Genomic DNA, 14,931 nt, shown 5'->3' on the forward strand with positions numbered 1-14,931 from the left:
TAGAGGGAGAAAGGCAGGAAACCTAAGCTGGACAAAGAGGAAAGAAAGCCAGGAGAGGACTGAGAAAGAAGTGAAATCAGTGAATTAGAGGTCTCAATACGGAGAAGGTTCTAGAACAAGATCAGCAAACTCTATAGAGTACTAGATAGTAAATATTTTAAGCCTTGTGATTCACTTCCAGTCTCTGTCACATATTCTTTTTTGTTTTTTAAGTTTACTACTCTTTAAAAACGTAAAAACTATTCTTATCTCACAAGCTGTCTTTGGGCTGAATGTGGGCTGTGGGTCATAGTTTGCCAAATCCTGTTCCTCTTCTAGAGTGTGTAAGCTAGAACACTAGAAGGCAAATGTCAGAAAGTGCATGTTTTAAACTGAGATTTGGTGGTGGTCAAGTTTCTGAGTGTGACCATAGAAGTGGCTGTTAACGTGTAGTAGAAGGAAAGATCATTAGAGGTTAGGAGGCTGGTAACCAGAGGCCAGTGTTAGCAGAATTATCCACATGGATATTGAAACACTGAAACTGATGAGGGAAGTAAGGGAGGAGAGAGAGTTGCCAGATAAAAAATTGTCTGTTGTTTGTCAGAAAATCAGATTTAATGGGTGTCCTGTATTTTTATTTGCTGAATCTGACAGCCCTGGGTGGAGAGAAATACTGAGCTGGAAACTAAAGTCTTCGGTGAATAAGAGATGATAGCAACACGGTAGAGCTATATGACGTGAGCTCCAAAGGACTGTGATTGGGGCCGGGGGTGGAAAGAAAGGAAGAGAAATGGTTTCTGAAGTGTGACTGGGAATGAGGAGGGTTCTTATCCCATATCCTGACACTGAGCCTAATGGGAGCTCAAGAAGGCTGCAGGAGAATCAGAGACCTCAGGATGCAACCAGGTCTCATTACAGCAGTGAGGGGGAAGGATGTTGAGAATTCAGAGATCTGGGAGAATTTATAGCAGCTTGGACATATGTGACAGTTTGTTGATCACAGTTCTAGAATTTCAAAGAATACAGTGAGAGTGTTTAAAAGGAAAGTGTTGAGTGAAATAAGCTGGAAATGAGTGTTGTGGGGAGTGGGGCTTTGAGGCTGCCTGGGATGACTAGGAAAGCGAGGCCTGCTGACTGGGTCTGCTATTCTATCAGAGGAAGGGTGGATTCAAGCACTACTGTCCTGAATACTTAGCTTGGTAAATTGGTGTGTTTCTTGGTGTGTAAACTGGGACTTCTGAGAAGCTGATGCAAAGACAGATTAGATGTGCAAGAAATTTATTAGGGGAAGTGCTTCTAAAGGATAATGGGGATAAAGCAGGAGTAGAAGGGGAAAGGCTTCAGACAGCAATGCAGGTCTGACACCTGTGAAAGGAGGTGGGAAAGAATAAGAATTGTGTAGGAGCCTCAGACTGCAGCCCAGTTCTAAGAAACTTTGCCCAGGCTGGTGTGGAATCCACTAGCCAAAGCTGCCCATGAGGGCAGGGCCCCATCCACAGGAACTGTACCTCTGCCAGGCGAAGTTATGGGCTGGAGTAACCCTGGGGACATGTGGACCCAGAAGGGACAGCAGCAGGACTGTCAGTCAGTTATGCTCCCCTCTGCCAAGATAGACAAGAAATAAAGCTTCCACCTCTTTTATCCCAAACAGCTCCACTCAGCATTGCGAATAAGGCAACACGTATTTTAAGTGGTCTTTTATGGCAGTTAGTAATTTTGTTGCTGTTCTTTGCAAAAGGCATTCTTCCTCTGTCCCACACACATAAATCTTCCATGGATGCCCTGGATTCTGCGTCTTTTTTCATTTTTTCTGATATTTCAAATATCTTTCTCAATTCAGTTTTTATCTTTTCTACATGTGTTTCCTTTAAAAAAAAAATAGTGTGACCATCTCAAGTAATGTAAAAGGGCAGCAGACAATTTCCTAATTTTATTCCTAAAAGAATAAAATTCAGTTTCTTTTTAGAGTGACAGCTGTCTGGTGGGCCACTCTTCATGGGTATAAGGGGTAACAGCTTCTGGCGATCTGAATCACAAGCATTTGAAGGGAAACCCAATATAAGCTGAAACAGGAAAAAAATAAGGAGACTGCTTTATGTAGAGCCCATTAAACTTTCAGTGACCAGAAAACTAAAAATATTACATTAAAAGTTTTTTTAATGATTTAAACATAACCTGGGTGGAAGCCATTACATATGACATGTTCAATTTGAAATATGACCATTCAGAAACCCTATGTAATAGGCCATTTCATGAACCTAGGCAGTCCCCACCTGCTTTCTTTCCAGAATAAATAAAATTCAGGGATTATATAGTTTTTAACAGTTAAAATAATATAGGCATAGTTGTATTATTTTGTTATGTTCTAAAACTACCAAAAAACTATAGAAATGATTTTTTTAAAATTTTCAACAACTGTTTAACATCCAAAAAATAATTCTTTTTTTAAAAAATTTATTTATTTTTGACTGTGTTGGGTACCTTCTTTGCTGCCCACGGGCTTTCTCTAGTTGTGGAGAGTGGGGGCTACTCTTCGTTGTGGTGCATGAGTTTCTAACAGTGGCTTCTCTTGTTGCGGGACACAGGCTTTAGGCACGCAGGCTTCAGTAGTTGTGGCATGCAGGCTCAGTAGTAGTGGCTCATGGGCTCTAGAGTGCAGGCTCAGTAGCTGTGGCGCATGGGCTTAGTTGCTCCACAGCATGTTGGATCTTCCCGGACCAGGGACTGAACCCGTGTCCCCTGCATTGACAGACGGATTCTTAACCACTGCACCACCAGGGAAGTCTCCAAAAACTAATTCTTGTAATGAAAATATTCAGCTCCATATACCAATAGATTGCTTTTTCAGAGATATATGAATTGCCCAAGTTACCCTTATTTGCCTTCTTCCCTGAAGTTGAATCTGATACATACTTTTTCGTAGTATTGGTTTGGCCAAAAAGTTCGTTCAGGAACGAACTTTTTGGCCAAGCCAGTACATTAAATTGCTGCATCCCTGACACGGCCAAAACAATTTGCATAGCGATTAGAACTTGACAGTCTCTTCATCAACAGGCAAGGGACCTACTTTTTCAGGACCAGAAGAAACCCAAAAGACTTAGTATCAATGTGTTACTACATGGTAACATAAATTAGAGTATGTGCAGTTCTGTATTCTACAGAATCAGCTTCCCTGGAAATTCCATATTTTAAAAATTGTTTTTAATGTGGTAAAATATACATAACATAAAATTTACCATTTCAACCATTTTTAAGTGTACGGTTCTGTGGCATTACGTACATTCACATCATTGTGCAACCATCAACACCTTCCATCTCCAGAACTTTATAATCTTCCTCCAAATGAAAATCTGCACAAATTAAACACTAGCTCCCCATTCCCCCATCCTCTGACAACCACCCTTGGACTTTGTGTCTCTAGGAACCTCAGATAAGTGGAATCATACGGTATTTGTCCTTTTGTGACTGGCTTATTTAATTTAGCAAAATGTCTTCAGAGACACTCATTATGTCGTAGCATGTGTCAAAATTTCCTTCTTTTTTAATGCTAAACAATATCCTACGATGTGTATATGCCACATTTTGTTAATCCAATCGTCCATCAGTGGGCACCTGGGTTGCTGCTACCTCGTGGCTGTTGTACATAATGCTGCTGTGAACATGGTGTGCAAATAAGAAATTCAATTTTGAGTAAGCATATGGCCGCAGCAGTGACAAAGATACCCTTCGTGCAATTTTCTTTCTTTTCACTTCCTGGGTCAACGTGCTCCAGTTACAGGTAACGACCAGAGTGAGTATCAAGTTTAAACTGCAGGTGGCAGCAAATATCAATAAACTAGGCATAACGCTTGACAAAAACCTAGCTGTTTTTTCCTGTGTTTACTTTTGGCCCTTCAAACAGAGTAGAATCAATATTTTTCCTTAGGTCTCCTACGTTCAATATAAGGAACTCTTGAAGCATTTATTTGGGTTCAACTAATGAAGCGTATTTTAATTGAGTAATATAAAAGACTAATGAATCAGTGGAAGCAGTATCTGAGGGCTTGATATTTGGCTCAAAGTTTTCGACAATCTTGCCTGAAATGTCTCAGCCAACCAAGCATACATTATAATCTCTTTGCCACGTCTTGGAACTTTCAAAGTAGGTTAAATCGTTTGAGTGATTTGCCTCTGGCTTTTTTGTGATAAGACACTGCTAGTTGTTTACCCAATATCCTTCTCACCATCTTCCCTAATAATAAAACCCCCAATTTTTTATTAGGCTGGCAGTGTACCCAACTAAAAAAAACTACAGTTCCTTACCTCCACTGCAACCAGAGATCACATGACACAGTTCTGTCCTTGACACGTAAGCTCCTCTGCTGCAGACCAAAAGTTTTATTCTCCTGATAGAGGCTCTTCCCCCTTCCTGTTGTTTTTTGTTGTTGTTGTTCTCTTTGTTGTTTTTATTTTTGTTTGTTTGATTTGTTTGCTTCCTACCTAAAACTTGGATGGGAAACAGAATGTGGGGCAGCTATATTGTAACCATGAAGACTGTCAAGAAAACAAAAGGCACATGTTCAACATTGCAAAGTAGAAAAAGGAGCCTGGAGAAGATGACCCAGGTGAGGTGCTAACCACCCCTGGGCTACCCACGTCTAGCTGGATTACTTACTTTCCAGTAGGACTTCCTATTTCCTGTTATGTGAGAAAAATATTCCCCTATTTGCTTCAATAACCATAGTCAGGTTTATGGTGGTGAAGCAGACCCAATCCCTTAGTCAGATAGATAGACATTCTGAGATGGGTAGATGAATTAAAGGTGTGTTTAGAGACAGAAATAATAAATATACTTGTTTTTTTCAATTGAGAAAGGGTGCCTAAAATATAGTGCAGAATTACATTTTAATCAGATGTGCCTCTAGGAAAAATTAACTAAGGCAGACATTGTGCAACATTAAAAGTAATGAGTTAGGGCTTCCCTGGTGGCGCAGTGGTTGAGAGTCCGCCTGCCGATGCAGGGGACACGGGTTCGTGCCCCGGTCTGGGAAGATCCCACATGCCGCAGAGCGGCTAGGCCCGTGAGCCATGGCCGCTGAGCCTGCGCGTCCGGAGCCTGTGCTCCGCAACGGGAGAGGCCACAACAGTGAGAGGCCCACATACCGCAAAAAAAAAAACAAAAAACAAAAACAAAAACAAAACAAAAAAAGTAATGAGTTAGTAGGCCTTTAGATAAATGAAGGAGTAGCATTTAGGAGTGGAAATAGTAGGAGAGAATGACTTTTTAAATAATAAAAGTAGAGCTGAGTTAATTAATATTTCTCATAAAGATCATCATGAAGAGTCCCTATTCATTAAAGAGTTTAATTTATCAGATTTTACCACAGGCTATAATAACTCATTTGTGAGATGTCACAAGGTCAAGATAATGCAGTTCCCATCCATATCCTATTATATTTTATGAGAACATTTGTTGGTCTCTGTACATAACTAATATATTCATCCTGTGAAATGAACATTCATCAACATCCAAGAGAGAGAAAGAGAAGGAGTCATTTAAAAAGTAAGATAGGGGCCGCAGGAGGAAGATGGTGGTGGAATCGTGTGTTACCCAGGAGGAAATTAAGAAGGAGCCCGAGAAGCCCATCGATCGGGAGAAGACCTGCCCGCTGTTGCTGCGTGTCTTCACCACAACTACGGCCGCCACCACCGCATGCACGAGTTCTCCCTTGGAAACGTGCCGTCCTGCGAGCTGCAGATATACACTTGGATGGATGCAACCTTGAAAGAATTGACTAGGTTAGTAAAAGAAGTCTACCCAGAAACCAGAAAGAAGTGCACACACCTCAGTTTTGCAATTGTTTTTACGGATCCTAAAAGGCCTGGCTATTGAGTAAAGGAGTTGGCAGCACCGTGTCTGTGAGAAGGGGACTGATGACGACCCCATGACACTGCAGTTGCAGAAGTTCCAAATAGGGGACTATCTGGACATAGCAATCACTCCTCCAAATCAGGCACCACCTCCTTCAGGGCTCATGAGGCCATATTAAATTTTATTTACTATCTCTTGAATTTATTTTCCATTCAGTTATATAAAATAAACTTTCACTTTTTCCTACTCCCTTGTTGCCATTAAGCCTTTAAACTCTAAACAAATTGTAATGCATCTATTTAGGAGTTTGATTTGTCTTTGCTATGGTATGAATATTAATAGAAAGTCCATATGTTTCAAGTTCTGTAAAATATGAAAAATGCTCTTAGTATTCCATGTAAAACTATATTGTTAAAAACGGAGCTGGAGGAATCAGGCTCCCTGACTTCAGACTATACTACAAAGCTACAGTAATCAAGACAGTATGGTACTGGCACAAAAACAGAAATATAGATCAATGGAACAGGATAGAAAGCCCAGAGATAAACCCATGCACGTATGGTCACCTTATCTTTGATAAAGGAGGCAGGAATGTACAGTGGAGAAAAGACAGCCTCTTCAATAAGTGGTGCTGGGAAAACTGGACAGCTACATGTAAAAGTATGAGATTAGAACACTCTCTAGCACCATACACAAAAATAAGCTCAAAATGGATTAAAGACCTAAATGTAAGGCCAGAAACTATCAAACTCTTAGAGGAAAACATAGGCAGAACACTCTATGACATAAATCACAGCAAGATCCTTTTTGACCCACCTCCTAGAGAAATAGAAATAAAAACAAATAAACAAATGGGACCTAATGAAACTTCAAAGCTTTTGCACAGCAAAGGAAACCATAAACAAGACCAAAAGACAACCCTCAGAATGGGAGAAAATATTTGCAAATGAAGCAACAGATAGAGGATTAATCTCCAAAATTTATAAGCAGCTCATGCAGCTCAATAACAAAAAACCAAATAACCCAATCAAAAAATGGGCAGAAGACCTAAATAGACATTTCTCCAAAGAAAATATACAGATTGCCAACAAACACATGAAAGAATGCTCAACATCATTAATCCTTAGAGAAATGCAAATCAAAACTACAATGAGATATCATCTCCCACCGGTCAGAATGGCCATCATCAAAAAATCTAGAAACAATAAATGCTGGAGAGGGTGTGGAGAAAAGGGAACACTCTTGCACTGCTGGTGGGATTGTGAATTGGTAAAGCCACTATGGAGAACAGTATGGAGGTTCCTTTAAAAAGTACAAATAGAGCTACCATATGACCCAGCAATCCCACTACTGGGCATATACCCTGAGAAAACCATAATTCAAAAAGAGTCATGTACCAAAATGTTCATTGCAGCTCTATTTACAATAGCCCAGAGATGGAAACAACCTAAGTGTCCATCATCAGATGAATGGATAAAGAAGATGTGGCACATATATACAATGGAATATTACTCAGCCATAAAAAGAAACGAAATTGAGTTATTTGTAATGAGGTGGATGGACCTAGAGTCTGTCATACAGAGTGAAGTAAGTCAGAAAGAGAAAGACAAATACCTTATGCTAACACATATATATGGAATCTAAGAAAAAAAAAATGTCATGAAGAACCTAGGGGTAAGATGGGAATAAAGACACAGACCTACTAGAGAATGGACGTGGGGATATGGTGAGGTGGAGGGGTGAGCTGTGACGGGGTGAGAGAGTGGCATGGACATGCATACACTACCAAACGTAAAATAGATAGCTAGTGGGAAGCAGCCGCATAGCACAGGGCGATCAGTTCGGTGCTTTGTGACCACCTAGAGGAGTGGGATGGGGAGGGTGGGAGGGAGGGAGACACAAGAGGGAGGAGATATGGGAACATATGTATATGTATAACTGATTCACTTTGTTATAAAGCAGAAACTGACACACCATTGTAAAGCAATTATACTCCAATAAAGATGTAAAAAAAGAAAAAAATACCTATATTGTTAAACATATGTTGCAATCACCTGGAGTGTGAAAGTTAATGGGGCATGGGTTCAGGGTTTAATTTAGTATTGGGGGTTTATGCTAAGTAGTGGAGTTGGTATGTTTAAGCCCAAATGGGGCAGAACAAGAAAGCCATGAGATTGTATTAAATAGAGCAGGAGTTTGTCGCCCAGAAGGTTGTATGGAATTGCGAAGGAGACCTTTGGGAAGGTGCAGGGCAGAGCAGCTGAGGCGTTTTGGAACAGTCTGAGCTGAGGCAAGTTGAAGAAGCTGTCTGTGTTTGAAGGGAGCGGCCTGCCTGAATCAAGGTGTGACGGCAATTTAGAGAAAAGGAGAATGCGTGCCACAGTGAGGCCTTTTTATGTTTTAAAAAGAGGGAGAATGGGGCATTCTGAGGGCAGGAAGTAGTATAGAGGAGCAAGGGTTAGAACTTAGGATAAGGATGGAAAGGTTTACCTTGAAGATCTGAAAATTCAGGGAGGAATGAAAGAAGAATCTTAAGATCAAGGGAGAAGGTCAGGGATGAGGTCAAGTTAAGCAGGGGATGTTCACATGCCCTGTTCAGTGCTGGGGCTGACTCGTGTCTGATTTGAGAGGCAGTATGCATAGTGGTTATAAGCAGTTGGGCTGAACATTTAAATCCTGGTTACACTAATAACAACCTTGGACAAGTTACTTGGACCTGTTTTTTTCTGTTTGTTTAAAATTTGTAAAATGGAGGTAACAGCCCATAGGATTGTGAAGACTAATTAAATGTTTGCAAAGGGCTTAGAATAGTGCCTGACAAGTATGAAACAAAGTTAGCCATAGAGTTCAGTCAGAACGGGTGCCGTCTCTTTCACGGCACTGTTACCGTCTCATTTTGAAGTTTATAAACAGTGTGCAGTATGTGATAAGGCCTATTACCTTTAGTCTATTGCAGTAGAACATTTTGAAAATGTATATTCCAAAATTTGAAAAAAATGTACTACCAAAGTAAAATTGCAGTAATTTGATTTGTACATACAGAAGCAGCCCTTTAAAATCTAATGATTGTAGGATTGGAGTCCCTGGTACAGTCAACAGGTAACAGATGCAAGCCTGGAACCCCGATCTAGGGCCTCTTCTCCACTGAAGTTTGCCCCAAACCCTTAGACTCTTTATTCATTCATACTAGATAGGCTTGAGCTCCTTAAGTCATACAATTAACTTAAACCTAATTTTTTGGAGAAGAGGAGCCATGATTACCTTCCTGTCTGTGGAGAAGATACTGATGTACTGTGCAGATCAAGAAGACAGGAACTCGTTAAAGGACTTTGTAAGCCAACTTTTCATAACAGTGTGAACTCCTGCAATGGGGGCTCACCTGTAATTCCAGGTTATTCTCCCACTAGTTGAAAATAAAGTGGTTTATTTGCTTGGTTCCAAAAAATAAAATACATAAATAAATATAAATTAATTAATTAAAAGTAAGCTAAGTCAACTATACTCCAATAAAAATTTAATTTTTAAAAAAGTAAGATAAGAGAGTTTAGAGAAAATATTCCAGAATCAGAGCACTTGGTAGAATAGAACTAAATAAGAGGAGGGGCAGAGGCTCAAGTGCTAAAACCAGTTCTAAATCTATGACCTTCATTTCTTTTCTCTACTAAGAGCAGGCTTTTGTATTTGTAAAGTGAGAGATGTGAAAAGTCTCATGACACTTATAATTTAATTTGGAGAATAAAAAATCTAAGACACATTAACACTAGAGCAAATAATGGGGCACAACATGTAGTTAATGGCTAAATCATATGGTTCAGAGGATAAGTGCTACAGAGATTGAGAATATAAGACAGAGAATATAAGACCAAGGATATTTGAGAAAGATCTTATGGAGGAGATGGGAAAAGGGAGAAATCATGAAGGGAGAAGTTTAAAAAAAAAAAAGAACTTTCCAAATAGAAAGGCAAGGAGGTATGGACACAATCAACTTCTTTGTGGGATGCAGAGGAAAGCTTGTTTGGGAAAATATGTGAGAAATAGATATAGATTTGTGGTATTGGGTCAACTCATAGGTGCCCTCAAAAGCTAGGAAGAAAAAGCTTTGAAGCTGAGTAGGAGAAAGCAATCCTGTTTCCTAGAGAACAGAGATTGTTGGTTCTAGCATTTCCAGCTCCACTCAGGCACTGGATGATTGGAAAGCCTAGCAGCATCCCAAGGTGCCCAAGCTTGTGCTGAGTCTCAGCTTGTACTGATCAGCAGCTCTCTTCACTCTCCATCAAACCATCCATCCATCGAAGCCTGGTTGATTCCTTCCAAAATAGAAGTCAACCCAACCTCCAGAGGGCAATGTCATTTCCACTCCATGGTGAGGGGCTGGGAAGCCAGCTAGTTTCTGCAATTTGAAGAGAAGTATACAATTTGAAAAGGTAGATAGAGAATCCTAAAAAAAATTCAAGAAAAAATTCTCAACCTGGGTGGGGTATAGAGCATTTAACAGTGTTTCAGAAGAAAGAAGAGACACTAGGTCCCTGGCTATGGTTCTAGTCTGCTCTAGGCAAGCTCTCCAATTCCTCCCACTTCTACATCCCCAATCGACAAAAGTAACTATTTAGTAAGGGTGTCAAGGGGAATTCACCATCCTGTATCAAGGCATCAAAAGGTCTAGATGAGCTACCTATATCAACCACAAATAAGAGGAAAAGGAATGTTATGGCAATCATGCAAAAACTCTGCATGAAAAATTACCATCATCATCATCATATCATCGTTAGTGCTTCTCAAACTTTAGAATACACAGAATTATACGGAGAGCTCATTAAAACATAGATCTGGACCTTATTCCCAGAACTCCTGATTCTGGTCTCTGGAGAACCTGGCCTGACTGACCTTTTATTCCAATTCAGTTTATATTTGTAAAGAATGTTGCTACCTAATGAATTGTCTTAAATTTCCTCAGACTATTAATAGCAGGAAAAAAATCAATGCCTTCTTAATTTATATCACAAACTCAAAAGAAGAAAAGTTTGGAGATTCTCTAGTCCATCATCCTTCTTAATACAGAAATTCCATCTATGACATCCTTTTAAAAATATGCCCATGAAATTTATCCTTGTAGCCTGCAGTGGTGGAATGCTACATTTCACATTTCAGCCCAACACTTTTGGGGAAGCTATAAAATCCCCCCCTGGAGATGCTAGTCTTATCTTCCCCTGGAGAGATTTATTTATATTTCAAAGGGTCAGAGCAAGAACCTAGGATCCTTCTCAAGGAAAAAAGGTTTTTGTCCCCATCTTTCAGGATAGGAGGAGAGACAGCAGTCCCTTTCTACATAAATGCCCAGATTTATATTTTCAGGGTGCTTAACCATATTACAAACGCTGATATGTGTGGGATGATGCCAGATCTACCTCTTGTCATGTTGCTGTATGGTTAAGAATTAGGACAAAAGGGAACTGGCACAGTTATTTGCTGTAAGCAAATATTAATCTTCTCTGCTTCAGAAACCTTGAGTTCACATTCGAGTTAATATTAATAAACCATGACAACCTAGGAAAGTAGTATGAACATGAGTATCTATGAGAAAAGTTACAGGCTTTAGCAAATTAAGATCATGCAGTATTTTTCATATGCAGTTTATACATTTAATGTTTACTATATGTTAAGTGGTATTTTCAATTAATTATTTATATTAATTATTTTAAATTTTTATTTATTTATTTATTTATGGCTGTGTTGGGTCCTCATTGCTGTGCACGGGCTTTCTCTAGTTGTGGCAAGCAGGGGCTACTCTTCGTTGCAGTGTGCAGGATTCTCATTGCAGTGGCTTCTCGTTGTGGAGCACGGAATCTAAGCACATGGGCTCAGTAGTTGTGGCTCGTGGGCTCTAGATCACAGGCTCAGTAGTTATGGCTCACGGGCTTAGTTGCTCCACGGCATGTAGGATCCTCCTGGACCGGGGAGTGAACCTGGGTCCCCTGCATTGGCAGGCGGATTCTTAACAACCGTTCCACCAGGGAAGTCCCTATTAATTATCTTTTCTTACAAGTTTAGGATAAAAGATCTAACCCCAAATTTTTATATTCCCTTGAGAGCTGGGAAAGGAATATATGGCCTACAGAAACATTCCATAAAGTGAGTAACCTGGATAAATTAGTATAACAAATATAAATGGGCTTTTCCCCCATTTTTGGAAAAAGTTACTGCCAGTTACTAATCTTTCCTCTTACAGAATCTTTCCCATTCACCATAACTTCTGAGATTTTTTTCAGTGAATGTTTTTATTTACAAAGAACTTTTAGTACTCTGAAAAATAACTTACCTACCATATAATTTTCAAGCCTTATTACTTTACTTATCGTCATGACAACTTTGTGTCATATGAGATAATTACTAGCCATCATTCTTAGAGATGAGAAAACTGAGACACAAAAAGATTAAGTAATTTACCAAAGTTCATCCAGTTAATTAGTTCTAAAGCTAGTAAGAGCCAAGCAATTATGTAAATATATTGAGTTTACTCTGAATATTTCATATGACCTCTAATTGTAAGAGTTGAACTAGTAAAAAAAAAACCTAATGGCATTGTCAGTACTTGGCTTCCTATTTTCCAAAATCATAAGAAAACAGACGAGAAGACAAAAGGTAATATTCTGAGTAATAGCTATACAACAGTAGCTATTATTATATAATAAGTTCTTTTTAAAAATAAGTCAGTTTGATTTTTTAAATAGCATTTCTCTTCCTGGTAATATCCAATTCACAAATGACAGTTTATAGAAAACATGCCAAAAATCCAAGACAATTCTCTCACCTTGGATAGTGGTACAGTTTCTTTAATCATAGAATTGGTAACTTACTGACACTTGGCTGTTCATGATTGATGCCTTTAGGTTAGTTACACATAGTTAATTAAAATTAATGTTTACCAACTAACTTACTATGTATCTTGGCAATAAATGTACTTGATATTTACTGTCAAACTACAGATTATTATTAATTTCTGTGATGTGAATATGCTTCTGTGTGTATGTCTATTACTGGAAGGGCAAAAACAGCTTTGTATGAGATGGAAATTATCAGAAAAACAGGAAACTAGAAAGCTAATATTTCTGTTTTGACTATTTGTAGCCCATATATTTTTAAAATAATTTTTTTGAACTATTTTAGATTTACATGAAAATTGTGAAGATAGTATGGAGAGTTCCCAATATTCCATGTCCAGTTTCCTCTGTTATTAACATTAATGTATGGTACATTACTATTAACTAAAGTCCATAGTTTATTCAGTTTTCCTTAGTTTTTACCTAATGTCTGTAGTCTGTCCCAGGATTTCATTCAGGATACCATGTTACATTTAATAGATATGTCTCCTTAGGCTCTTATTGGCTGTGACAGTTTCTCAGACTTCCCTTGTTTTTTATGACCTTGACAGTTTCGAGGAGTACTTGTGAGTATTTTGTAGAATATCTCTCTACTGAGATTTGCCTTACATTTGTCTCGTAATTATCCTGGGCTTATGAGTTTTAGGGAGGAGAATCACAGAGCTAAAGTGCCACTTCATCACATTGTATCAATGGTACATGCTATCAAAATGACGTATCACGGTTGATATTCACCTTGATCATCTGGCTAAGGTAGGGTTTGTCAGTTTCTACACTCTAAAGTTATTCTTTTCCCTTCTTTCCATAGTACTCTTTTGGAAGAAGTGTGCACTCTACACTTGAGTGGAGACCTATATACTTTTTACAAGTGAATAAAATGGAATTTAAAATTTTGAAAGCATGCACTGTTAAAAAATGAAATAATGAAAGTCCTGGTGAGTTTTAGCATCTTGAAACTTTGAACAGTTAAGATTCTATTCTTGGAATCTTTGTAGGAATATTCTCTGTGTGATACCATTTGGATACTCTCTGTGGGTAACTAAATTTTCCCAGTTTTTTAATTTTTTAAAAAATATTTATTTATTTGGCTATGCCGGGTCTCAGTTGTGGCATGTGGGATCTTTGCTGCCGCATGCGGGATCTTCGTTGCGGCATGTGGGCTCTTAGTTGTGGCATGCAGGATGTAGTTCCCTGACCAGGGATGAAACTGGGGCCCCAGACACTGGGAGCGCAGGGAAGTCCTCCTAGTTTTTTAGATTATTTGACAACCCCTTATTTATTAGGCACTATGCTGAACTCTGGGAATACAAATCTGAGACATCATCCTTGCCCTCAAGAGGTTTAAGTCCCATCATAGATTCCACGTCCTGAAAGCCAATACTTTCTTCATTTCTCTTGCTATGGTATCTAGAATATTTGAAAATTCAAATTAATCTTCTAAAACTAACTATCCTCACGCCCCCAGCTAACATCATATCAAATGGTGAAAGGTTGGAAGCTTTTTCTCTAAGGTTATGAACAAGACAAGGTTACCTAATCTCACCACTCCTATTCAACATAATACTGAAAGTCCGGGCTTCCCTGGTGGAGTAATGGTTAAGAATCTGCCTGTCAATGCAGGAGACCTGGGTTCGAGCCCTGGTCCAGGAAGATCCCACATGCCGTGGAGCAACTAAGCCCATGAGCCACGACTACTGAGCCTGTTCTCTAGAGCCTACGAGTCACAGCTACTGAAGCCCATGCGCCTAGAGCTCATGCTCCACAACAAGAGAAGTCACCACAATGAGAAGCCCGCACACTGCAACGAAGAGTAGCCCCCCCTCTCTGCAACTAGAGAAAGCCTGCGTGCAACAACGAAGACCCAAAGCAGCCAAAAATAAATTAATTAATTATTTTTTTTTTAAAAAGAGAAAAGAATCAAAATCAAATTAAATTAAATTTTTTAAAAAAAATACTGAAAGTCCTAGCCAGAGCAATCAGGCAAAAAAAGAAAAGTATCCAAATCAGAAATGAAGAATAAATAAAATTGTCTCCTTTTGCAGATGACATGGTTTCATGTATAGAAAATCCTAAAGACTCCATCAAAAAACAAAAATACGCAACTCTGACATCAATGCCCTGCTCACATCCCCTCAGCTCACCCCAGAGGTCAGCTGTGTTTGGGTAGACAATTTGCTTACCTCCAGCGACTCCTTACCTTAAGTATTTCTCTGCCTGAGGGCT

The 14,931-nt window shown here is 39.1% G+C and overlaps 1 pseudogene across 1 annotated transcript; it reads left to right on the forward strand.

Annotated features, from left to right (window-relative positions):
- Positions 1–5,537: 5,537 nt before the first annotated feature.
- Positions 5,538–6,008, forward strand: LOC309971955 (histone deacetylase complex subunit SAP18-like; annotated as a pseudogene). The gene has a single exon. The product of its transcript is annotated as a histone deacetylase complex subunit SAP18-like (transcript).
- Positions 6,009–14,931: the final 8,923 nt, after the last annotated feature.

The sequence above is a fragment of the Leucopleurus acutus genome, assembly GCF_964270905.1.
Source record: "Leucopleurus acutus genome assembly, chromosome: 15".
Taxonomy (NCBI): Eukaryota; Metazoa; Chordata; class Mammalia; order Artiodactyla; family Delphinidae; genus Leucopleurus; species Leucopleurus acutus.